The following is a 22,621-nucleotide window of genomic DNA, read 5'->3' on the forward strand; positions in this document are numbered from 1 at the left end:
CTCTTCAGAGCCACAGGTGGAGCAAGTGGTCCAGCCTCCACCAATACACCACACCCATCCACTGGCCTCATATGATGGCAGGTTGCTGGAGATGCTGGACAGGATCGAGCAGCATGGGGTGCAGGCTGCAGACCGTCAGCAGCAGTTTGTGGAGTTCATGGGGATTTGGAAGGAGACAAACACGCAGCAGTTTGAGGCCTTCAAACACCAGAATGAAATTCTGGCGGCTGGCATGCAAAGCATTGCCCAACAACTCAGCCGCCAGAATGACATTCTGGCGGAGCTGCTCACTACCGCCAGGTCCCAAAAGGACAACCCCCCATCTGCTACCCCACCCCAAGCTGCTACACAAACTTCCACCTCTGCTGACCCTCCTCTGTCCAATGGCCCAAGACGGCGCAAGGCTTCAGTCCCAAAGGCCCCATCAAAAAAGGGGAAAAAAGGGCCAAAATAATGACACCTGGGTCACTTCCTCTGTGTTTGGACCCCAAATTTTTAATTTGCACTGGGGATCCACTTCCTGAGTTCTACATCTATCCATTTTCGTGCGAAGGGCAGTAAACTGCTTATTTTGACCTCTTGAAATGCAGGTTTTATTTTTGGTGGTGTGTATCATGCTTAGTATTCTCCCTGGTTGGTGCAGGTCGTATTCTGGTGTCCACATTTTTTTCACCATTGCAGTTGCTGGGTAACACATGTTTGGAGATATGCAACCTCTTGTTCTGGCTGATTGTTATTTTTGTAAATATTTCATATTTTAATTTTATTTATGAAATTAAATTTTCAAATAAGCTGTGATGCTGAACAGCAAATAAATTTTATTTCACAGTTACAAAACAATTGTTGTATGTGTAATTTCAAACAAATAATACATTTATGTGTACTTACTAACCAGTGTATTTATGTGCATTTATTGAAGTGTGTAGAAGTTTCCCATGTGTAACCCTCTCCATGGCCATTCACATGTTCATATCCAACTTTTCCCAGCTAATTAGTTTGTGTCAGCATGTCGACTTGTGTAGATTGAGTGTGCTGCTGTTTAAAGTATATGAAAACACTTAATGAATGTGTATAAATGGTTACAAAATAACTACCTTAGCATATATAAGCAGGTCTTAGAATGATTCTTACCTTAAATGAAACCAACCTTTACATGTCGAGAAGTATAGAAAGATAAGCTTCCAATGTGTTTGAGGGCTGTGTGTGGCTTGTAGGTAGTGAAATAATGGTTTGGACTTAATAGGCTGCAGCATTGCTTATTACATTCAGGTGTATGTGTTTGAGTAGTAATCAGTGTTAATTAGCAGACCCAGCTGTCCGCTCTCATGCGGTATCTCTAGGGGTGGTCTGGAGGTGGCGGTGGCGGCCGCCTGTTTTGTGTCCGAAAAGCACGGTGCTTTCGCCGATTGAGTGGTAGTAGCACCGTACATTTTTTGTGCACACCCCCGTGTACGCCCATGTTTACGCCCAGTTTCCCTCATTATTTCTGCCGCTCCCCTCAACATGCCCCTATGCCGCCCACAATGACCGTACTCTTGCGGACAGGTTTTTTTGCACGGAAAGAACCGTCCGTGAGCGTTGTGGAGTCCTCGCGCCTGCGCATTGCGGAAGGTCAAATGCGCAGATCAAAAAAAATCCCGGAACGTACGCTTACGGCCCAGCCGCCCGAACCAGAATAAACCCCTTTATTACACAGTAATATCTCTTACGCTGCACAAAAGTGTCTGTTATTCACATTACACCACACAGTGCTGACCCTTGTTCACATAAAACCATACAGTAGTGTTCTGTACATTAGTGTCCCTTATTATTAATGCTCTGCACAGTACTGTCCATGTTTAATGTCACACAGCACAGTAGTGTCAATTAGTCACATTACACCACACGGTAGTGTCCATTATTTACATTACACCAAACTATAGTGTCAATTACCATATTTACATTACACTACACAGTAGTGTTCATCATTATTCACTTTACAATGTACAGTAGTGTCTTTTATTCACATTACACCCTACAGTAATGTTCCTTATTCACATTACACAGCACAATAGTGTCCCTTATTGACATTGCACTACACATTTTTGTCCCTTATTCGCAATGCACCGCACTGTGGTGTCTGCTATTTACATTTCACTGCCCATTATTCACATTAGCCCACACAGTACTGTCTGCTATTCACCTTATACCACACAGCAGCATACTGTACATCCCAAAATGACCCATTCCATGAGGAACACAATGCTCTGCTCCTGGACTTCCCTCCTAATGTATAATTGCCACGTTACCTTCAAGCCCGAAGCACGACAAGTGCAGCAAGCCATGCAAGGGGACGCGGTACCCCGGTACTGTGTCCATGGCGAATTACGTTGAAATGCGGGCCCCAAAAAACGTAGAAAACTCATGTCTACCTTTTGACTCGACCTTCCCATTGTCGACCTGATGCTTGTGTCGACCTTTCAACCCTATCCACCTTAGCTATGTCGACCTTTAGTGGTCGACCTAAACAATGTTGACCGTCACAGTGTTGAACCTATAACCCATAACCTATAACCTATAACCCATACCCATATAAACATGGGTGCCGTGTGAGAGGTGGCACCAGAGCATCGTAAAATACGGGCACATCTGACAATCCGTTCAGCTGATTCCGGGCACCAACAAACAGCCATAGATCTGGCTGATAACAGCTTTTTGGGAGACAAGATGATTTGAAAATGATAACTATTATCTATGCTGTTTTCTTCTGCAGGAGGAATAAGTAGATGTTGAAGCGATTTCTAACCTGTTTGTACTTTAGCCCACATGACATATCCCCCCTGTCATCTAGATTTCAATGAATTAGGCTGCTATACCTGCTGGGGGGGAGGGGGCTGGGGATTTACAAAGCCATTATTCTACTGAACTGATCGACATCACCATGAATGCTAAAAGAAAATGGGAATTTATCATGCACACTCTCAACAGCGGCTTCTTTCAAAATCAATCCCATTGTCAGGTGGTTTTGAGTCATTGAAATGCTTTTCTCCTTTATTTCAAAAGCTCAGCCATTTCAGTAGGGTTTCAATTTTGTGATCTAGTTATAGACAACCCATTGAAATGAATGGGTCATTATTTTTTTTCCCCGCACATCAATATTCAGTTAACCTCTATTAGGGGCAGGACCAGATAAAGGTCTGTGGGAGGCATGGACAACTAACATTTGGGGGCCCCTATTAATACATGTAATATAATGTTTGTTATAAAAAATAAAGGGTGACATTTAAAGGGATGAGATATCCTGACTTTTGCAATTTTTAGTCAAAAAACTTGCAAAGTTTTCCAAAATCGCCAACTTCGCACTTTTTGCCGCGAAATCACACATTCTGAACTGTCGATTTTTCAAAACACTTCCATTCGCATCCAGATGTTTTCCCATTAAAAAGTATACAACACGCAAATTTAATAGGGTGCGATTTTGTGAAATTGTTGACAACACAAGCAGACCAGGTTCTGACACACAAATTTGACAGAACCATGCACAGACCAGTGTGATCTGTGCTTGGTTCTGTCTTAAAAAATGTGTCAAAGTTAAATTAAATAAAAAAAATGGTGTGGGGTATAGGGATGGCCATCGTTGCCTTTGCCATCGATTCTTGCCATCGATGGTAAAAGTGCAACTGGCCATCTATAGTGTGTAACTATGCAATGGATGACCATCAATGTTTTTACATATCATCATTGATTTACTTTGATTGATTGGCCTGTGAGCCAACAAAAATACGGGGGTGGGGCTTCACGGGTGTCAGGGGCGGAGCTGTTCTCCGTGTCCCGGCCCCTTGGGGAAAAAAAGCAAAAAAAAGCTGTTTGTTGAAGCTAGACATCAATGGTGGGAAAACTAGTGGGGTTCCCCCTCCTGAGCATAACTAGTCCCGGGCTCATTGAGCCGGACTTTGTTCCCTAAATAAAGGGGACAAAAAATGTAGGGGTCCACCATATTTTTGAACCAGCACCGGGCTCCAACAGCCTGTGGTATCATGCCACGTAAGGTCCCCTGGCCGTACCATGCTCACCGTGACTGGTCAGCCTTGGAATCCAGAATGTACTACAGAACGCACTATGAAGGGAACACATCAGATTTCGGAGATATCTCCAGGTGGTGTTACCCCGTGGTCTAGTTTGGGAGGTATGTTCATGGCAAAGCCTTAATCTACCATATATTAATAGCATCAACCTCCAATACTGCTTCACACCAATTCTGTGCACCACGAATAACATCACATTCTGGAGTGCAATACGCAGAGTGTAAACTTTACGCTGCCATTGGAACAAACTAACTTGAGGCTGCATCCACAGGACCCAGAGACGGTAAATCTCCTTTTATCATTCGGGAGCCTCGGGGTGATTGGATCTGGAAAGTGTCCCAGCGCTGCACGGTTCCACAGTTAGCAAATGTCTATTAATTCCTTTAACCTTTCTGCTTTGGGATTTTGGAAAATACAATTACACCACCTGATGTTTCCGTGAGTAAAGTTGTCTTGCAGAACATTTTAATGATGTGATGAGTGTTTTGTGTACAGGAAATGTCTCGGGGCTGTAGCTCTACCGTTAACAAAGGAAACTTTACAATAGTCAGATCGTTGTTGTGTCAGGTGCGACAGAAGTATCTGCAACTGATATGTCTTCTACATAAACAAAGGAACATGCGCCCAAATATGGTGTTTTAGGAACAAATTCAGGTTGGATCACATAAACGCAGAACGGCAAACACCTCTGACTGATTGAATAGCAGTCGTGTGTGTGTGTGGAGGGCCGGATTGCGGTTACGGAAATGGGGGGGGGGGGGGTCTCACCATTTTTCGGTAGTGGCCAGGTGCCGTTTCCTTGGCATCAATATCCGGGCTGCAACAGGCAGTCTGAGTCACAGATTGCAATTGCAAATGCGGGCAGGAGGTGGTGTGCAGGCAGGAGGTGGTGTGCATGCAGGAGATGGTGTGCATGCAGGAGGTGGTGTGCGGGCAGGAGGTGGTGTGCAGGCAGGAGGTGGTGTGCAGGCAGGAGGTGGTGTGCAGGAAGAAGGTGGTGTGCAGGAAGAAGGTGGTATGCAGGCAGGAGGTGCTGTGCAGGAGGAAGGTGGTATGCAGGCAGGAGGTGGTGTGCAGGAAGAAGGTGGTATGTAGGCAGGAGGTGATGTGCAGGAAGAAGGTGGTATGCGGGCAGGAGGTGGTGTGCAGGAAGAAGGTGGTATGTAGGCAGGAGGTGGTGTGCAGGAGGAAGGTGGTATGCGGGCAGGAGGTGGTGTGCAGGAGGAAGGTGGTATGTAGGCAGGAGGTGGTGTGCAGGAGGAAGGTGGTATGCGGGCAGGAGGTGATGTGCAGGAAGAAGGTGGTATGTAGGCAGGAGGTGGTGTGCAGGAGGAAGGTGGTATGCGGGCAGGAGGTGATGTGCAGGAAGAAGGTGGTATGAAGGCAGGAGGTGGTGTGCAGGAGGAAGGTGGTATGCGGGCAGGAGGTGGTGTGCAGGAAGAAGGTGGTATGTAGGCAGGAGGTGGTGTGCAGGAAGAAGGTGGTATGTAGGCAGGAGGTGGTGTGCAGGAGGAAGGTGGTATGCGGGCAGGAGGTGGTGTGCAGAAGGAAGGTGGTATGCATGCAGGAGGTGGTGTGCAGGAGGAAGGTGGTATGCGGGCAGGAGGTGGTGTGCAGGAGGAAGGTGGTATGCAGGCAGGAGGTGATGTGCAGGCAGGAGGTGGTGTGCAGGCAGGAGGTGGTGTGCAGGCAGGAGGTGGTGTGCAGGAGGAAGGTGGTATGCAGGCAGAAGGTGGTGTGCAGGAAGAAGGTGGTATGCAGGCAGGATGTGGTGTGCAGGAAGAAGGTGGTATGCGGGCCGGAGGTGGTGTGCAGGAGGAAGGTGGTGTGCAGGCAGGAGGTGGTGTGCAGGAGGAAGGTGGTATGCGGGCTGGAGGTGGTGTGCAGGAGGAAGGTGGTGTGCAGGCAGGAGGTGGTGTGCAGGAGGAAGGTGGTATGCGGGCTGGAGGTGGTGTGCAGGAGGAAGGTCGTATGCGGGCAGGAGGTGGTGTGCAGGAGGAAGGTGGTATGCGGGCAGGAGGTGGTGTGCAGGAAGAAGGTGGTATGCAGGCAGGAGGTGGTGTGCAGGAGGAAGGTGGTATGCAGGCAGGAGGTGGTATGCAGGAGGAAGGTGGTATGCAGGCAGGAGGTGGTGTGCAGGAGGAAGGTGGTATGCGGGCAGGGGGTGGTGTGCAGGAGGAAGGTGGTATGCGGGCAGGAGGTGGTGTGCAGGAGGAAGGTGGTATGCGGGCAGGAGGTGGTGTGCAGGAAGAAGATGGTATGTGGGCAGGAGGTGGTGTGCAGGAAAAAGGTGGTATGCGGGCAGGATTTGGTGTGCAGGAAGAAGGTGGTATGCGGGCATGAGGTGGTGTGCAGGAAGAAGGTGGTATTCGGGCAGGATGTGGTGTACAGGAAGAAGGTGGTATGTGGGCAGGAGGTGGTGTGCAGGAAGAAGGTGGTATGCGAGCAGGATGTGGTGTGCAGGAAGAAGGTGGTATGTGGGCAGTATGTGGTGTGCAGGAAGAAGGTGGTATGTGGGCAGGAGGTGGTGTGCAGGAACAAGGTGGTATGCGGGCAGGAGGTGGTGTGCAGGAGGAAGGTGGTATGTAGGCAGGAGGTGATGTGCAGGAAGAAGGTGGTATGTAGGCAGGAGGTGGTGTGCAGGAGGAAGGTGGTATGCGGGCAGGAGGTGGTGTGCAGGAGGAAGGTGGTATGTAGGCAGGAGGTGGTGTGCAGGAGGAAGGTGGTATGCGGGCAGGAGGCGATGTGCAGGAAGAAGGTGGTATGTAGGCAGGAGGTGGTGTGCAGGAGGAAGGTGGTATGCGGGCAGGAGGTGATGTGCAGGAAGAAGGTGGTATGTAGGCAGGAGGTGGTGTGCAGGAGGAAGGTGGTATGCGGGCAGGAGGTGGTGTGCAGGAAGAAGGTGGTATGTAGGCAGGAGGTGGTGTGCAGGAAGAAGGTGGTATGCAGGCAGGAGGTGGTGTGCAGGAGGAAGGTGGTATGCGGGCAGGAGGTGGTGTGCAGGAGGAAGGTGGTATGTAGGCAGGAGGTGATGTGCAGGAAGAAGGTGGTATGTAGGCAGGAGGTGGTGTGCAGGAGGAAGGTGGTATGCGGGCAGGAGGTGGTGTGCAGGAGGAAGGTGGTATGCATGCAGGAGGTGGTGTGCAGGAGGAAGGTGGTATGCGGGCAGGAGGTGGTGTGCAGGAGGAAGGTGGTATGCAGGCAGGAGGTGATGTGCAGGCAGGAGGTGGTGTGCAGGCAGGAGGTGGTGTGCAGGCAGGAGGTGGTGTGCAGGAGGAAGGTGGTGTGCAGGCAGGAGGTGGTGTGCAGGAGGAAGGTCGTATGCGGGCAGGAGGTGGTGTGCAGGAGGAAGGTGGTATGCGGGCAGGAGGTGGTGTGCAGGAGGAAGGTGGTATGCAGGCAGGAGGTGATGTGCAGGCAGGAGGTGGTGTGCAGGCAGGAGGTGGTGTGCAGGCAGGAGGTGGTGTGCAGGAGGAAGGTGGTGTGCAGGCAGGAGGTGGTGTGCAGGAGGAAGGTCGTATGCGGGCAGGAGGTGGTGTGCAGGAGGAAGGTGGTATGCGGGCAGGAGGTGGTGTGCAGGAAGAAGGTGGTATGCAGGCAGGAGGTGGTGTGCAGGAGGAAGGTGGTATGCAGGCAGGAGGTGGTATGCAGGAGGAAGGTGGTATGCATGCAGGAGGTGGTGTGCAGGAGGAAGGTGGTATGCGGGCAGGAGGTGGTGTGCAGGAGGAAGGTGGTATGCAGGCAGGAGGTGATGTGCAGGCAGGAGGTGGTGTGCAGGCAGGAGGTGGTGTGCAGGCAGGAGGTGGTGTGCAGGAGGAAGGTGGTGTGCAGGCAGGAGGTGGTGTGCAGGAGGAAGGTCGTATGCGGGCAGGAGGTGGTGTGCAGGAGGAAGGTGGTATGCGGGCAGGAGGTGGTGTGCAGGAGGAAGGTGGTATGCAGGCAGGAGGTGATGTGCAGGCAGGAGGTGGTGTGCAGGCAGGAGGTGGTGTGCAGGCAGGAGGTGGTGTGCAGGAGGAAGGTGGTGTGCAGGCAGGAGGTGGTGTGCAGGAGGAAGGTCGTATGCGGGCAGGAGGTGGTGTGCAGGAGGAAGGTGGTATGCGGGCAGGAGGTGGTGTGCAGGAAGAAGGTGGTATGCAGGCAGGAGGTGGTGTGCAGGAGGAAGGTGGTATGCAGGCAGGAGGTGGTATGCAGGAGGAAGGTGGTATGCAGGCAGGAGGTGGTGTGCAGGAGGAAGGTGGTATGCGGGCAGGGGGTGGTGTGCAGGAGGAAGGTGGTATGCGGGCAGGAGGTGGTGTGCAGGAGGAAGGTGGTATGCGGGCAGGAGGTGGTGTGCAGGAAGAAGATGGTATGTGGGCAGGAGGTGGTGTGCAGGAAAAAGGTGGTATGCGGGCAGGATTTGGTGTGCAGGAAGAAGGTGGTATGCGGGCATGAGGTGGTGTGCAGGAAGAAGGTGGTATTCGGGCAGGATGTGGTGTACAGGAAGAAGGTGGTATGTGGGCAGGAGGTGGTGTGCAGGAAGAAGGTGGTATGCGAGCAGGATGTGGTGTGCAGGAAGAAGGTGGTATGTGGGCAGGAGGTGGTGTGCAGGAACAAGGTGGTATGCGGGCAGGAGGTGGTGTGCAGGAGGAAGGTGGTATGTAGGCAGGAGGTGATGTGCAGGAAGAAGGTGGTATGTAGGCAGGAGGTGGTGTGCAGGAGGAAGGTGGTATGCGGGCAGGAGGTGATGTGCAGGAAGAAGGTGGTATGTAGGCAGGAGGTGGTGTGCAGGAGGAAGGTGGTATGCGGGCAGGAGGTGGTGTGCAGGAGGAAGGTGGTATGTAGGCAGGAGGTGGTGTGCAGGAGGAAGGTGGTATGCGGGCAGGAGGCGATGTGCAGGAAGAAGGTGGTATGTAGGCAGGAGGTGGTGTGCAGGAGGAAGGTGGTATGCGGGCAGGAGGTGATGTGCAGGAAGAAGGTGGTATGTAGGCAGGAGGTGGTGTGCAGGAGGAAGGTGGTATGCGGGCAGGAGGTGGTGTGCAGGAAGAAGGTGGTATGTAGGCAGGAGGTGGTGTGCAGGAGGAAGGTGGTATGCGGGCAGGAGGTGGTGTGCAGGAGGAAGGTGGTATGTAGGCAGGAGGTGATGTGCAGGAAGAAGGTGGTATGTAGGCAGGAGGTGGTGTGCAGGAGGAAGGTGGTATGCGGGCAGGAGGTGGTGTGCAGGAGGAAGGTGGTATGCATGCAGGAGGTGGTGTGCAGGAGGAAGGTGGTATGCGGGCAGGAGGTGGTGTGCAGGAGGAAGGTGGTATGCAGGCAGGAGGTGATGTGCAGGCAGGAGGTGGTGTGCAGGCAGGAGGTGGTGTGCAGGCAGGAGGTGGTGTGCAGGAGGAAGGTGGTGTGCAGGCAGGAGGTGGTGTGCAGGAGGAAGGTGGTATGCGGGCTGGAGGTGGTGTGCAGGAGGAAGGTGGTGTGCGGGCTGGAGGTGGTGTGCAGGAGGAAGGTGGTATGCGGGCAGGAGGTGGTGTGCAGGAGGAAGGTGGTATGCAGGCAGGAGGTGATGTGCAGGCAGGAGGTGGTGTGCAGGAAGAAGGTGGTATGCGGGCCGGAGGTGGTGTGCAGGAGGAAGGTGGTGTGCAGGCAGGAGGTGGTGTGCAGGAGGAAGGTGGTATGCGGGCTGGAGGTGGTGTGCAGGAGGAAGGTGGTGTGCAGGCAGGAGGTGGTGTGCAGGAGGAAGGTGGTATGCGGGCTGGAGGTGGTGTGCAGGAGGAAGGTGGTATGCGGGCAGGAGGTGGTGTGCAGGAGGAAGGTGGTATGCGGGCAGGAGGTGGTGTGCAGGCAGGAGGTGGTGTGCAGGCAGGAGGTGGTGTGCAGGCAGGAGGTGGTGTGCAGGAGGAAGGTGGTGTGCAGGCAGGAGGTGGTGTGCAGGAGGAAGGTGGTATGCGGGCTGGAGGTGGTGTGCAGGAGGAAGGTGGTATGCGGGCTGGAGGTGGTGTGCAGGAGGAAGGTGGTATGCGGGCAGGAGGTGGTGTGCAGGAGGAAGGTGGTATGCAGGCAGGAGGTGATGTGCAGGCAGGAGGTGGTGTGCAGGAAGAAGGTGGTATGCGGGCCGGAGGTGGTGTGCAGGAGGAAGGTGGTGTGCAGGCAGGAGGTGGTGTGCAGGAGGAAGGTGGTATGCGGGCTGGAGGTGGTGTGCAGGAGGAAGGTGGTGTGCAGGCAGGAGGTGGTGTGCAGGAGGAAGGTGGTATGCGGGCTGGAGGTGGTGTGCAGGAGGAAGGTCGTATGCGGGCAGGAGGTGGTGTGCAGGAGGAAGGTGGTATGCGGGCAGGAGGTGGTGTGCAGGAAGAAGGTGGTATGCAGGCAGGAGGTGGTGTGCAGGAGGAAGGTGGTATGCAGGCAGGAGGTGGTATGCAGGAGGAAGGTGGTATGCAGGCAGGAGGTGGTGTGCAGGAGGAAGGTGGTATGCGGGCAGGGGGTGATGTGCAGGAGGAAGGTGGTATGCGGGCAGGAGGTGGTGTGCAGGAGGAAGGTGGTATGCGGGCAGGAGGTGGTGTGCAGGAAGAAGATGGTATGTGGGCAGGAGGTGGTGTGCAGGAAAAAGGTGGTATGCGGGCAGGATTTGGTGTGCAGGAAGAAGGTGGTATGCGGGCATGAGGTGGTGTGCAGGAAGAAGGTGGTATTCGGGCAGGATGTGGTGTACAGGAAGAAGGTGGTATGTGGGCAGGAGGTGGTGTGCAGGAAGAAGGTGGTATGCGAGCAGGATGTGGTGTGCAGGAAGAAGGTGGTATGTGGGCAGTATGTGGTGTGCAGGAAGAAGGTGGTATGTGGGCAGGAGGTGGTGTGCAGGAACAAGGTGGTATGCGGGCAGGATGTGGTGTGCAGGCAGGAGGTGGTGTGCAGGAGGAAGGTGGTGTGCAGGAAGAAGGTGGTATGCGGGCAGGAGGTGGTGTGCAGGAAGAAGATGGTATGTGGGCAGGAGGTGGTGTGCAGGAAAAAGGTGGTATGCGGGCAGGATTTGGTGTGCAGGAAGAAGGTGGTATGCGGGCATGAGGTGGTGTGCAGGAAGAAGGTGGTATTCGGGCAGGATGTGGTGTACAGGAAGAAGGTGGTATGTGGGCAGGAGGTGGTGTGCAGGAAGAAGGTGGTATGCGAGCAGGATGTGGTGTGCAGGAAGAAGGTGGTATGTGGGCAGTATGTGGTGTGCAGGAAGAAGGTGGTATGAGGGCAGGAGGTGGTGTGCAGGAACAAGGTGGTATGCGGGCAGGATGTGGTGTGCAGGCAGGAGGTGGTGTGCAGGAGGAAGGTGGTGTGCAGGAAGAAGGTGGTATGCGGGCAGGAGGTGGTGTGCAGGAAGAAGAAGGTATGCGGGCAGGAGGTGGTGTGCAGGAGGAAGGTGGTATGCGGGCAGGAGGTGGTGTGCAGGAACAAGGTGGTATGCGGGCAGGATGTGGTGTGCAGGAGGAAGGTGGTATGCGGGCAGGAGGTGGTGTGCAGGAAGAAGGTGGTATGCGGGCAGGAGGTGGTGTGCAGGAGGAAGGTGGTATGCGGGCAGGAGGTGGTGTGCAGGAACAAGGTGGTATGCGGGCAGGATGTGGTGTGCAGGAAGAAGATGGTATGCAGGCAGGAGGTGGTGTGCAGGAACAAGGTGGTATGCGGGCAGGAGGTGGTGTGCAGGAAGAAGGTGGTATGCGGGCAGGAGGTGGTGTGCAGGAGGAAGGTGGTATGCGTTCAGGAGGTGGTGTGCAGGAACAAGGTGGTATGCGGGCAGGATGTGGTGTGCAGGAGGAAGGTGGTATGCGGGCAGGAGGTGGTGTGCAGGAACAAGGTGGTATGCGGGCAGGATGTGGTGTGCAGGAGGAAGGTGGTATGCGGGCAGGAGGTGGTGTGCAGGAAGAAGGTGGTATGCGGGCAGGAGGTGGTGTGCAGGAGGAAGGTGGTATGCGTTCAGGAGGTGGTGTGCAGGAACAAGGTGGTATGCGGGCAGGATGTGGTGTGCAGGAAGAAGATGGTATGCAGGCAGGAGGTGGTGTGCAGGAACAAGGTGGTATGCGGGCAGGATGTGGTGTGCAGGAAGAAGATGGTATGTGGGCAGGAGTAGCGTGTAGGAAAAAGGTGGTATGCAGGCAGGAGGTGGTGTGCAGGAAGAAGGTGGTATGTGGGCAGGAGGTGGTGTGCAGGAAGAAGGTGGTATGTGGGCAGGAGGTGGTGTGCAGGAAAAAGGTGGTATGTGGGCAGGAGGTGGTGTGCAGGAAGAAGATGGTATGCGGGCAGGAGGTGGTGTGCAGGAAGAAGGTGGTATGCAGGCAGGAGGTGGTGTGCAGGAAGAAGGTGGTATGTGGGCAGTAGGTGGTGTGCAGGAAGAAGATGGTATGTGGGCAGGAGGTGGTGTGCAGGAAGAAGATGGTATGCGGGCAGGAGGTGGTGTGCAGGAAGAAGGTGGTGTGCAGGAGGAAGGTGGTATGCGGGCAGGAGGTGGTGTGCAGGAAGAAGGTGGTGTGCAGGAGGAAGGTGGTATGCGGGCAGGAGGTGGTGTGCAGGAACAAGGTGGTATGCGGGCAGGATGTGGTGTGCAGGAAGAAGATGGTATGTGGGCAGGAGTAGCGTGTAGGAAAAAGGTGGTATGCAGGCAGGAGGTGGTGTGCAGGAAGAAGGTGGTATGTGGGCAGGAGGTGGTGTGCAGGAAGAAGGTGGTATGTGGGCAGGAGGTGGTGTGCAGGAAGAAGATGGTATGCGGGCAGGAGGTGGTGTGCAGGAAGAAGGTGGTGTGCAGGAGGAAGGTGGTATGCGGGCAGGAGGTGGTGTGCAGGAAGAAGGTGGTACACAGGCAGGATGTGGTGTGCAGGAAGAAGGTGGTATGCAGGCAGGAGGTGGTATGCAGGCAGGGGGTGTGCAGGAAGAAGGTGGTATGCAGGCAAGCGGTGGTATGCAGGAAGGGGGTAGTATGCAGGCAAGGGGTGGTAGGAAGGCAGGGGATGGTATGCAGGCAGGAGGTGGTATGCAGGCAGGGGGTGGTATGCAGACAGGGGGTGTTATGCAGGCAGGGGGTGTTATGCAGGCAGGGGGTGGTATACAGGCAGGGGGTGGTATGCAGGCAGGGGGTTGTATGCAGGCAGGGGCGATATGTAGGCAATGGGTGGTATGCAGGCAGGAGGTGGTATGCAGGCAGGGAGTGGTATGCAGGCAGGGGGTGGTATGCAGGCAATGGGTGGTATGCAGGCAGGAGGTGGTGTGCAGGCAGGGGGTGGTATGCAGGCAGGGGTGGTATGCAGGCAGGGGGTGGTATGTAGGCATAATGCTGTCAGCAATGTGTTTTAACAGACACTGTTGGCTTACTGATCGTTGAGCAATGAGCACACTGTATGTTTCCAGAGTAACACTCTTCATGCATCGTTCATTCACTCTCATTAAAACTGTACCAGAAAGAGACATCACTATTAAATAATACAGTATGTGTAGTTAGTCCGGTGGTGTCTCCATTGTGTATAAACATTGGCCATCTATGAGTGTTTGTGAGACATGGCTGAAAAGTCCAAAAGAGCATATAAATAAATAACAATATATACTGTAGGTGATATAAGATAGACAACAGTCAATAGGGTTATATGGAAAGATATGCATATTATCTGGGCTAAGTACTGTACAGCAGTACAGCACTGTGATACTCCAATAACAAACTTACATACTTGGACACATGCAGAACCTTCGATAGTGCCAAGTAAACAACTTGTGATTGCAGTCTAAATCAACCTGACATCTCATGGCTCCCTTCACTTGCCATGCTTCGGGCCAGTCGTCTCGCTCGGCTACTAATGCTCTTAAGCCCTTAGGCAGTTACCAAAAAGCTGCTTGAATCAACCTATTAAACATGTAGATCTAATGAATGATGACCAACAGTGGTGTACATATTGACTGACGACCTAATGCATTTGGATCCATAGTCCAGATAAAAACATCACCCTAGAAAGTGAAATTGGGATGGCTGCGACCAGCTAATTGGTGCGCGTTACATTGTATTCAGGAAGACTGTCACAGATGACAACGGAAGTCTTAATTGCCCCAGCACGTTGTCCGCTCCGTCCAAGATATATCTGAGTGGTGGAACCAGACAGCACCATAATGATTTGTACGGGTGATGACAACAGTGATATCACAATTGCTGCGCTGTACATTAATAAGATGATAGAGAAGGAAGGACGCTGGGACATGAGATACTGTACATGGGATGAAAGATAATCTTATTCTCATTAAAGCTAAGCCAAGGACTGTCAGCTCCTATGGAGAGGTAACCCAGGAACACTGACAGCACTACCGCTAATGGGGCTTATAGAGCCAGCAATTCAGAAGCTGGGTGATGGGTGTTTGTCTCATTCTGTGGGTGACGTACAGTAACATGAAGGCTTTGTATAGACGTTGTCTTCTTATAAGTAACAATGATTCCCCGCCGCCTTACCGTGTATATTTTTTTCTTGTACTTTGGGAATTGGTAATATTCTGTTATAGGAGACGTGTTCCTGTGGTTTGGTTTTCTATGGGATAATTGTTTGTATTCATCTTTTTAATTTTAAAGCTTGAATCATTTTCTGGATTTGTTTGTTTCATAACTAAGAACAATAATAAGATTATAATAATAAAATGATTTAGCCACAGGGATTGTACTGGAGCGGAGAGACTGCGGAGAGACTGCAGGCAGATACGCCTGTAAACCCCATAATAGCCGTTCGGTGGGGTAACCTTTAAGAAACTGTACTTGTATCCAATTACCCCCCCACACACACACACACACACACACACACACACACACACACCAAGCACACAATGGTGCAATAAGGTAATACAACACTACTTGTTCTTCAGGCACAGGCTGGGGAGTCCTAGGTCATGGGGGCTATTGGAAAAAGGGTCTCACGTGTCTCCTCTTAATCTGGCTCTATGTTCACAGGGCCCAACGCATGAGCCTAGGTTGACCAATGCATGATTGGGTTATTGGGATAAATATAGTGAGGGGGTTACATGCTCATTGCCAAGGGGTTCTTACTCGTTGCCAAGGGTTTCATGTTCGATACCATGGGTTACATGCTCATTGCCAGGGGTTACATGCATGTTGCTAGGGGTTTCATTGTCCAAAAGACTCATCCTTTTGTCAAGTGGCTTAAATTAGGATACAATAGCAATGATATATAGGTTCTGATCCAGACTCCCTCGTAGATCTTTGAAAATTGCCGCATCAGTTCACACGCACATGCAATTAAACTGCGGTCTGGCTGCATCCACAATGGGGGCATCAACCATACAAAGGAGGGTGGTGATGGGACAGAGACTGACCATCATTGGGCAGCGGCGACTGAGCATTCTGTGGGAGTGTTCTGGACAACGCAGGAGCATTCGGACTGGATTAGACCACTGGACCAGAGAGCAGCTACGAAGAAGAAGAGACAGGAGCCTTAAGGCCCCAATACACTTATCCGAGGTATTGCATGCAGCCTCACTGTTAGGATAACTAGAGGTGGAGCCATGGCACCTCGAGCAAGCGCATGTCACGGGGCACCCGGTACAAGGAAGGGAACGTGTTCACACAATATTACCCCCATTTCAAATTAGGCCACAGTAGCACAATCTTATTCACATTACACAGCTCATAGTGCCCCTTATTCATATTACACAGCACATAGTGCCCCTTATTCATATTACACAGCACATAGTGCCCCTTATTCATATTACACAGCACATAGTGCCCCTTATTCATATTACACAGCACATAGTGCCCCTTATTCACATTTATCTACAGTGGTACCAAACTCCCTACAGTCATGTGGTGGGAGAATGTGAGTTTAGAAAGTGCAGTACTGGTTTATGTTTGTGTGTTTATTATTGGATGTTTAACCTTTTCCTGACCTCTTATTTATATTATATAAATGTGTGATACAGCCTGTACTATAGACCATCTGCAGTGTTAGCTATTAATACAGTATCCAGTGTTATATAAAGTTCAATGATTACATTAATGCCCAGGGTCCATACTAGATTATTATTATTCTACCGCTCCCCCAGACTCCCCCACTTACAGTACTTCTATTTGGGAACTTCCCCCTCTAGAAATCCTGCGTTTGCCACTGTGTCGTTGTATGGTACTAATACTTGTCATCGTAGAAAACACAGATGCTAGAACTGACCTGACTGATGAATTCTATATAATTCTCCTCGGTATCATTTCCATTCACATAAATTCTGCCGAACGTACGGTATCTGTCTGACATTAATGAGGTCAGGATCTCTTTGGTTGAAGAACTGTTGAGATGACAGGAACCTGCGCGTGTAGTGAACTGTAGTCTAGCTTCATTATTAATTAAATTAAACTAATTAACCTAAAAATTAATTCTAATGGGAATGTTATAAACAGGCTACTTGGAGCTGAAGCCGGGATGTCACCAATGACTCGTGTTCTGCAGCAATAATTGAACATTTACAGCTGGAGACGTGTCGGGCCCTTGTTTAATATATTACAAGTTCCTCTTTAGGAACATCTGTCTAAGACCAGATCACTGCCCTGTTTAATGCGGGTTAAACATAAGCACGGCCTAACCAAGGGTTCCGGACCCCATAGGCTGGTACAGCCCCCCATGCATTAAATATATATTTTTTACCTACCTGCTTGTTGCCAGGGGTTACATGCTCGTTACTGTCCCAGGAATCATGGCAGGGGAAATGATTACCATTAAAGCCTCACTGCACTGGATATGGGTCAATAGGTTTGACCAATATTAGGTCGCCATCATTGGGTAGACCACTGTATGTGGACACATGAAATACTGTAGGTCAACATGGCTAAGTCAACATGATTGGATGATGGACACAAGCATTAGGTCGACAGTCAGAAGGTCTACATGAGTTTTTCCCATTTTTTGTCGCCTGTCAAAGTGTACCGCATTCCCTCGCATGGGTTTGCTGTGCTCCGCACACTACTGTAGTGGATGAAATACCGCCCGTCGACACAAGTCGGCTAAAAAAAAGTGAAAAACTCATGATGACCTAATCGACATAATGCTTGTGTCAACATTCCATCCCTGTCGACCTTAGCCACGTTGACCTTTAGTAATCGACCCAATGCCTGTCCACCGAATATGCATCGACCTTATGACCGTATACAGCTCTGAGGTCACGGGTTCCTTTCCCACCATGGCCCTCACTGTGCAGAGTTTGTATATTCTCCCTGTGCTTGCGTGGGTTTTCTCTGGGTACTCCAATTTTCTCTCACAATCCTAAAATATTAAATATACCGGTCGGTTATTGGCTCCCAACAAATTAACCCTAGAATGTCTGTGTGTGCGTGTACATGTGGTAGGGTATATAGGACCTTTTTCAGGTCTGTTCGTTCGGACCCCACTGTACGCCAGGGGTCTGATGGCGTGCGTCTGCACATACGCTGATGCATTTCTGCGCATGTGCAGACACGGTGCGTGTGGCCACGGCAAAGAGATTGTTCGCTGGGTGCACGCAATTAAGTCTGCGGCTGAGGGACGTGGTGCGTGATTGTCGCACCCATTGTCGCTTAGCGTTCATGGGCTTTTCCATGTAAATGCTGGGCCGGTAGTCCGGCCGTGACGTCAGCTGCCCGCCCACTTCCTCCCGAGGGTGCACATCATTCGATGGTCGGCGATGAATGGATGTTTAACGGGTTTTTTGCTGGGCGGGGTTCGGTGCGAATCACTGAGAATAACCCCCATAGATTGTAAGCTCCACTGGGGCAGGGACGGATGTGAATGCTCTGCACAGCGCTGCGGAATATGTGTGCGCTATATAAATAACTGGTCATAAATAATAAATGATAAAACATTGCGCTGTACGTAAACCATCGCTTTTCTGAATCAGGCACAATTATACTTTGCAAACTAAACGTTCACTAAGTGTCAGAATGCTGTGAATGTTCCGGATCAGCAGGTTCCCGTCCTGCACTCAGACAGTGACGACGCTCAGGACTGTCATTACTGAGATCGCTTGGCATTGTCACACCTGAGACTTCCTGTTGCTTCCTTTTAATAAGTATTTTGGAGTTTTTGTGTCAGCTGTGAAAGTCTCCGCGGGATCCGCAGCCACTTATTGGTATTTTCAAGACTGTTGAATCATAATTGCCAACATTTGGAGATGTTTTCCAAGGACACAATGTTGCTCAGCCGTTCTCGCAGTTTACACGGTACCACCCCGGTCGCCCTTACATCTGATTGTGAGGATGATTATCTACTTTTGTAAACTAATAATAGATTATGTCCGAACTATGGCCCTCAAGCTGTGGTGAAACTACAAGTCCCATCATGCCTTGCCACAGTTTTGCTATTAGGGAATGCTAAAACTATGGCAAGGCATGCTGGGATGTGTAGTTTCACAACAGCTGGAGGGCCGCAGTTTGGATATGCCTGGATTAAATCTGGGTACAAAATCTGGGTACACTGTAGATGACTTATAATTGGTAAAAGTTTTGCCTTCACTGGCTGGAACTCCCTGACAAAGTTCTATTTTACACGCTCCGGCTCCTGCCGGGCGGCGAAACCCTGCACGCCGAAAAGCCGTGCCGCACACCGTAGTTACTAATGGACACAAATGTGACCATTCACATGGGACGGACACGGCTTGGCTGCCCGGTTGCAGCCGGATTTCACCACTAGAAGGGACGGCTGCCGGGCTGTGGCCATCCCTACCATTGTAAACTACTGTGTGCAGCACGGCTTCCTGGCCGCGTGGGGTTTCGCCGCCCGGTAGGAGCCGGAGCGTGTGAAATAGCCCAAAGTGTGAATTTGCACATTGAGCAATCATCAAATATTACCCCGCTTTTGACTGACAGGAAGCCGGTGTTTGTGCGTGGTAATAACCAGCTGTTTTCTGGGATTGGCGCAAGCGTCTTTAGGGAGGGTCTGTGATGTCACCACCGGCCTCTATCAGCCTTAATCTGTCAATCATAGGGGCAGATTTATTAAGCTTGGAGAAGAGATAAACTGGAGATAAAGCAGAGAAAAGTAAAAAGGAGATAAAGCACCAGCCAATTAGCTGTGTTTGAAATAGACAGTTGGGAGTTGATTGGCTGCTGCTTTATCTCCTTTTACCTTTTCTCCACTTTATCTCCAGTTTATCTCTTCTCCAAGCTTAATAAATCTTAAATCTGCCCTTAATCACAGATGACAGTTAGGGGCAGACTTACATTTGCACAGACTGGAAAATCATTAGATGGTTCTTGAATTGTGTATGGGTTTGCAAGGGGAAATCGAACAGTGATCTATTCAGTGTGAATGCACTAAAGGGGTTATTCTGGTTGGCACGCAGCACTGCTTTGTTCACAGCACTGCGTGTCATTTTGCCACCTGCCTGCCCGCATGTGCAATAAAAACCCATCGGGCTCCGTGTGAACGAGGGGACCTTGCGAACGGACCTTTACTAGGTCCAATGACCGGCAGTAGCGCGAATTATTAAAGATATAGCGCATATACAGTAGACAATGCATACGGAAATTATATTGTTATATATATATATATATATATATATATATATATATTATATATATATTGTGCATATTGTTCTATATTGTCATCTAATGTAGAGCCAGCTGTAATCTTGCAGTTGGTCAGTGCGGACAATCTCCGGCACAAATAACAATTCTAAGGATAAATCTGTGATCTGTAATACTGTGTCTGAAAATTAGGTCCAGGAGGCAATTACTGTGCGCTGTATGGCAGCAAATTGGATGATTTCTAACCTGTGACCTTCTCTGCGCTGACAATCGATGTATCTGTGACCCTGAGTGCAAAATCTAAATCTTGTTCCTGTGATATGAAGCTGACACATCTTATTTTACGAAACTCTGCTCAGGTGTGCCATAGCCGACTACAATGCGCTAAAGGTCTGAAAAATAAACGCAACCCTGTGTATAATAGGTCCCTGTGTATAACAAGCCCTTGTGTACAACATTGCAAAGCCAGCCTGTTACATTTGCTCTCTGTGAGCCGCATTTATCAAATAAAATTTGCGGCTAAATCCCCGAAAACCCCCGTTTTCAGGTGGTTAACCGCAAATATTAAGTATCCCCCTAATCACAGGGGACCCCTTTTTACAGAGGACCACAGCAGGAATCTCCGATCCCTGCTGCGATCCCCCCCTGCAGTGCCGCAGGCCGCATCCCCCATAGGTTCCTATGGGGGATGCAAAGCTGTCCGATGTATCAACATCGGGCAGCCCGGCTTCGCACCCCTGGGCTATCGCCATTCTGATATGGCGATAGCCCATTGTAGCCTATGGCTACACATCGCACTGCGGGGTCGCGCAGGGGGGGGGGGTCAGCACGTAACCGCGCATATGCAGACCCCCCGGCTTCCAGGTCCGGGCATAGCAGGGACAGGGGCCCTTTTCGAAGCCCTGTCCCAGCCCCCGATAATACATTGGGGGTGAAATGATCGCATTTTAAAATGCGATCTTGGGCGGTAATATTCCGCCCAGATCACATTGTAAATGCGATCAATGGTAAATGGGGGCCGGAGTGTGTTCTGAAAAGGAGATGTGTTTAAAGGGTGCCGGATAACTTACCGACAGTCGGATATTAATGCCAAGTTTTTTGCCTTGTTGGGGTCCACGACCCCCATAGAGGGGTAATATAATAGGTGGTCCCCCTGTCGGGCTCCTGACATTTGGGATTCCGATGTCGGAGAAACAACCTTCGGAATCACAATTGTCAGAGGGAAATACCATACCCTGTTTACCATGCCGGCGATCAGGGATCAGGCAGTCGAAATCCTGGTGCCGGGAATACCGTCATTGAAATCCCGACACCACTGGTGATGGCAGGGCTGGAATCCCAACAGTTGTATCCTGATTATAAGTATGCCGGGGGGCTGCTAGCATCAGACCATGGGGGTGGATTTAGGTTTCGGCTGTGGGCCACAAGGGTTAGGTTTAGGCACCAAAATGGGGTGTGTTAGGGTTAAACACTAAGGGGGAGGGTTAGGCACTTTCAGGGGTCTAGGCATTAGCAGGGAGGGTTAGGCAATAAGGGGGGAAGGTTAGGGACTATGGGGGATGGGTAAGGGTTAGGTTGCGGTTGGGAAAGTGTTAGGGTCAGACACTAATGGGGAGGGTTAGGCAGCTGGGCTTAGAACATGGCTAGCTTTACCCTAACGATGAGGTTTTGTCCCCACAGTAATCCTGCTATGTATGAAACCCTCACCTAGAACCTGGTTGTCTATGAATGATTTAGTGCGGTGGTTCTAGAAGCAGAATGGGAGATGGGGAATTGTACTTCCCGCTGAAGAATCATCTTCAAAGGCAGGTTAACCTATGACAAATAAAGGAGTAGATACGTGAAAGAATCAGTCAAGTCTTTTGAGGATAGATGAATGAATGCACTAAGGAAACAGTTCAGGTTCTGTGAAAGAATGAGTGTATTCCAAGGGGCAAAGAAGACTTTGAGCATTCAGTGCAAGTGCGTTCTACTGCCGGTGCTAGGAAGATCCCTCATTGTGGAACACTTCCTTGACCTAGTTTGGCCTTCAGCATCTCGAGAACTACAGATGAGAAGCTACCGTGATGGAGTTTCAGTAGTTCCTAACTTGCTCCCAGTTGAGGGAATCATCCAGGACAAGGATCAATGACAGAGAAATCATTGATACAGTGGAAGTGAGCCGGAAGCTTATTGGTGTCTGGATCATATGCAATAAATCGTATACGGTGATATAGTACAGGCCATACGTTCTCCGGCTCTGATTCGCGTATTGGATCAGATCCAGAGGTACACATGCGATTTGCCGGTTTCTCATCTGATTCATCATCCTAATTCTAGGACCTCTAGCATCTATCCATCTGTGCAGTAAGACCTCTAGTCTCTGTCTCCTCCAAAGCGTTGGCCATTTTTGGTGGGACATTTTCAGCAGATTCCATTCGGACAGCCAGACCCATTGGAATCTGCAGAGACCATGCACCCCCACAGCGCCGGCTCCCCCAAGCCTCCGCTTGGGCTCCAGTGCCATTGTTAGCCGTTGTTACGCCACTGGGTGCCATAGGGACATTGACAGACTAAAAACAGAGTAATCGCCGTACACAAACTAAAAACCGTAATCTACAGTATTCCCTGACACAAGCATACCATACCATCTGCCTGACCCTCTGTCTCCAAGCAGGCCAGGAGAGACAAACCACCATCAATATGTAGCCTGACCAAGTACATACACCTAGCCCTTTATTTGCAGGTCATCATACTTGTAATTAAAAGAAATACATTTAATACACTCAAAGGGCTAATATCTTGTGATCGATTCATGACATTACATTTACAAATTCATTATCCCCCCCAATGTATAAAATATAGGGTAAGGGTAAAAACCGTAACCGGATGGAACCAGGAACGCCGGACCGGACCGGACATGCTCCATTCTGTCATTCCACAGCTTGTAGTGTCCAGTCCAGTGGGGGGGGGGGGGGGGCTGTAACACCTGTAACCAGGGAGAGAAGGATGCAGAGAATAAAGCTACCCTGTGTATTCCAGGGATGTATTAAAAACCGGAATGGGTTACATGCTCATTGCCATGGGTTTCATGCTCGTTGCCAGGGGTGTC

Source organism: Crinia signifera, chromosome 5 (genome assembly GCF_055691185.1).
Source record: "Crinia signifera chromosome 5, ASM5569118v1, whole genome shotgun sequence".
NCBI lineage: Eukaryota > Metazoa > Chordata > Amphibia > Anura > Myobatrachidae > Crinia > Crinia signifera.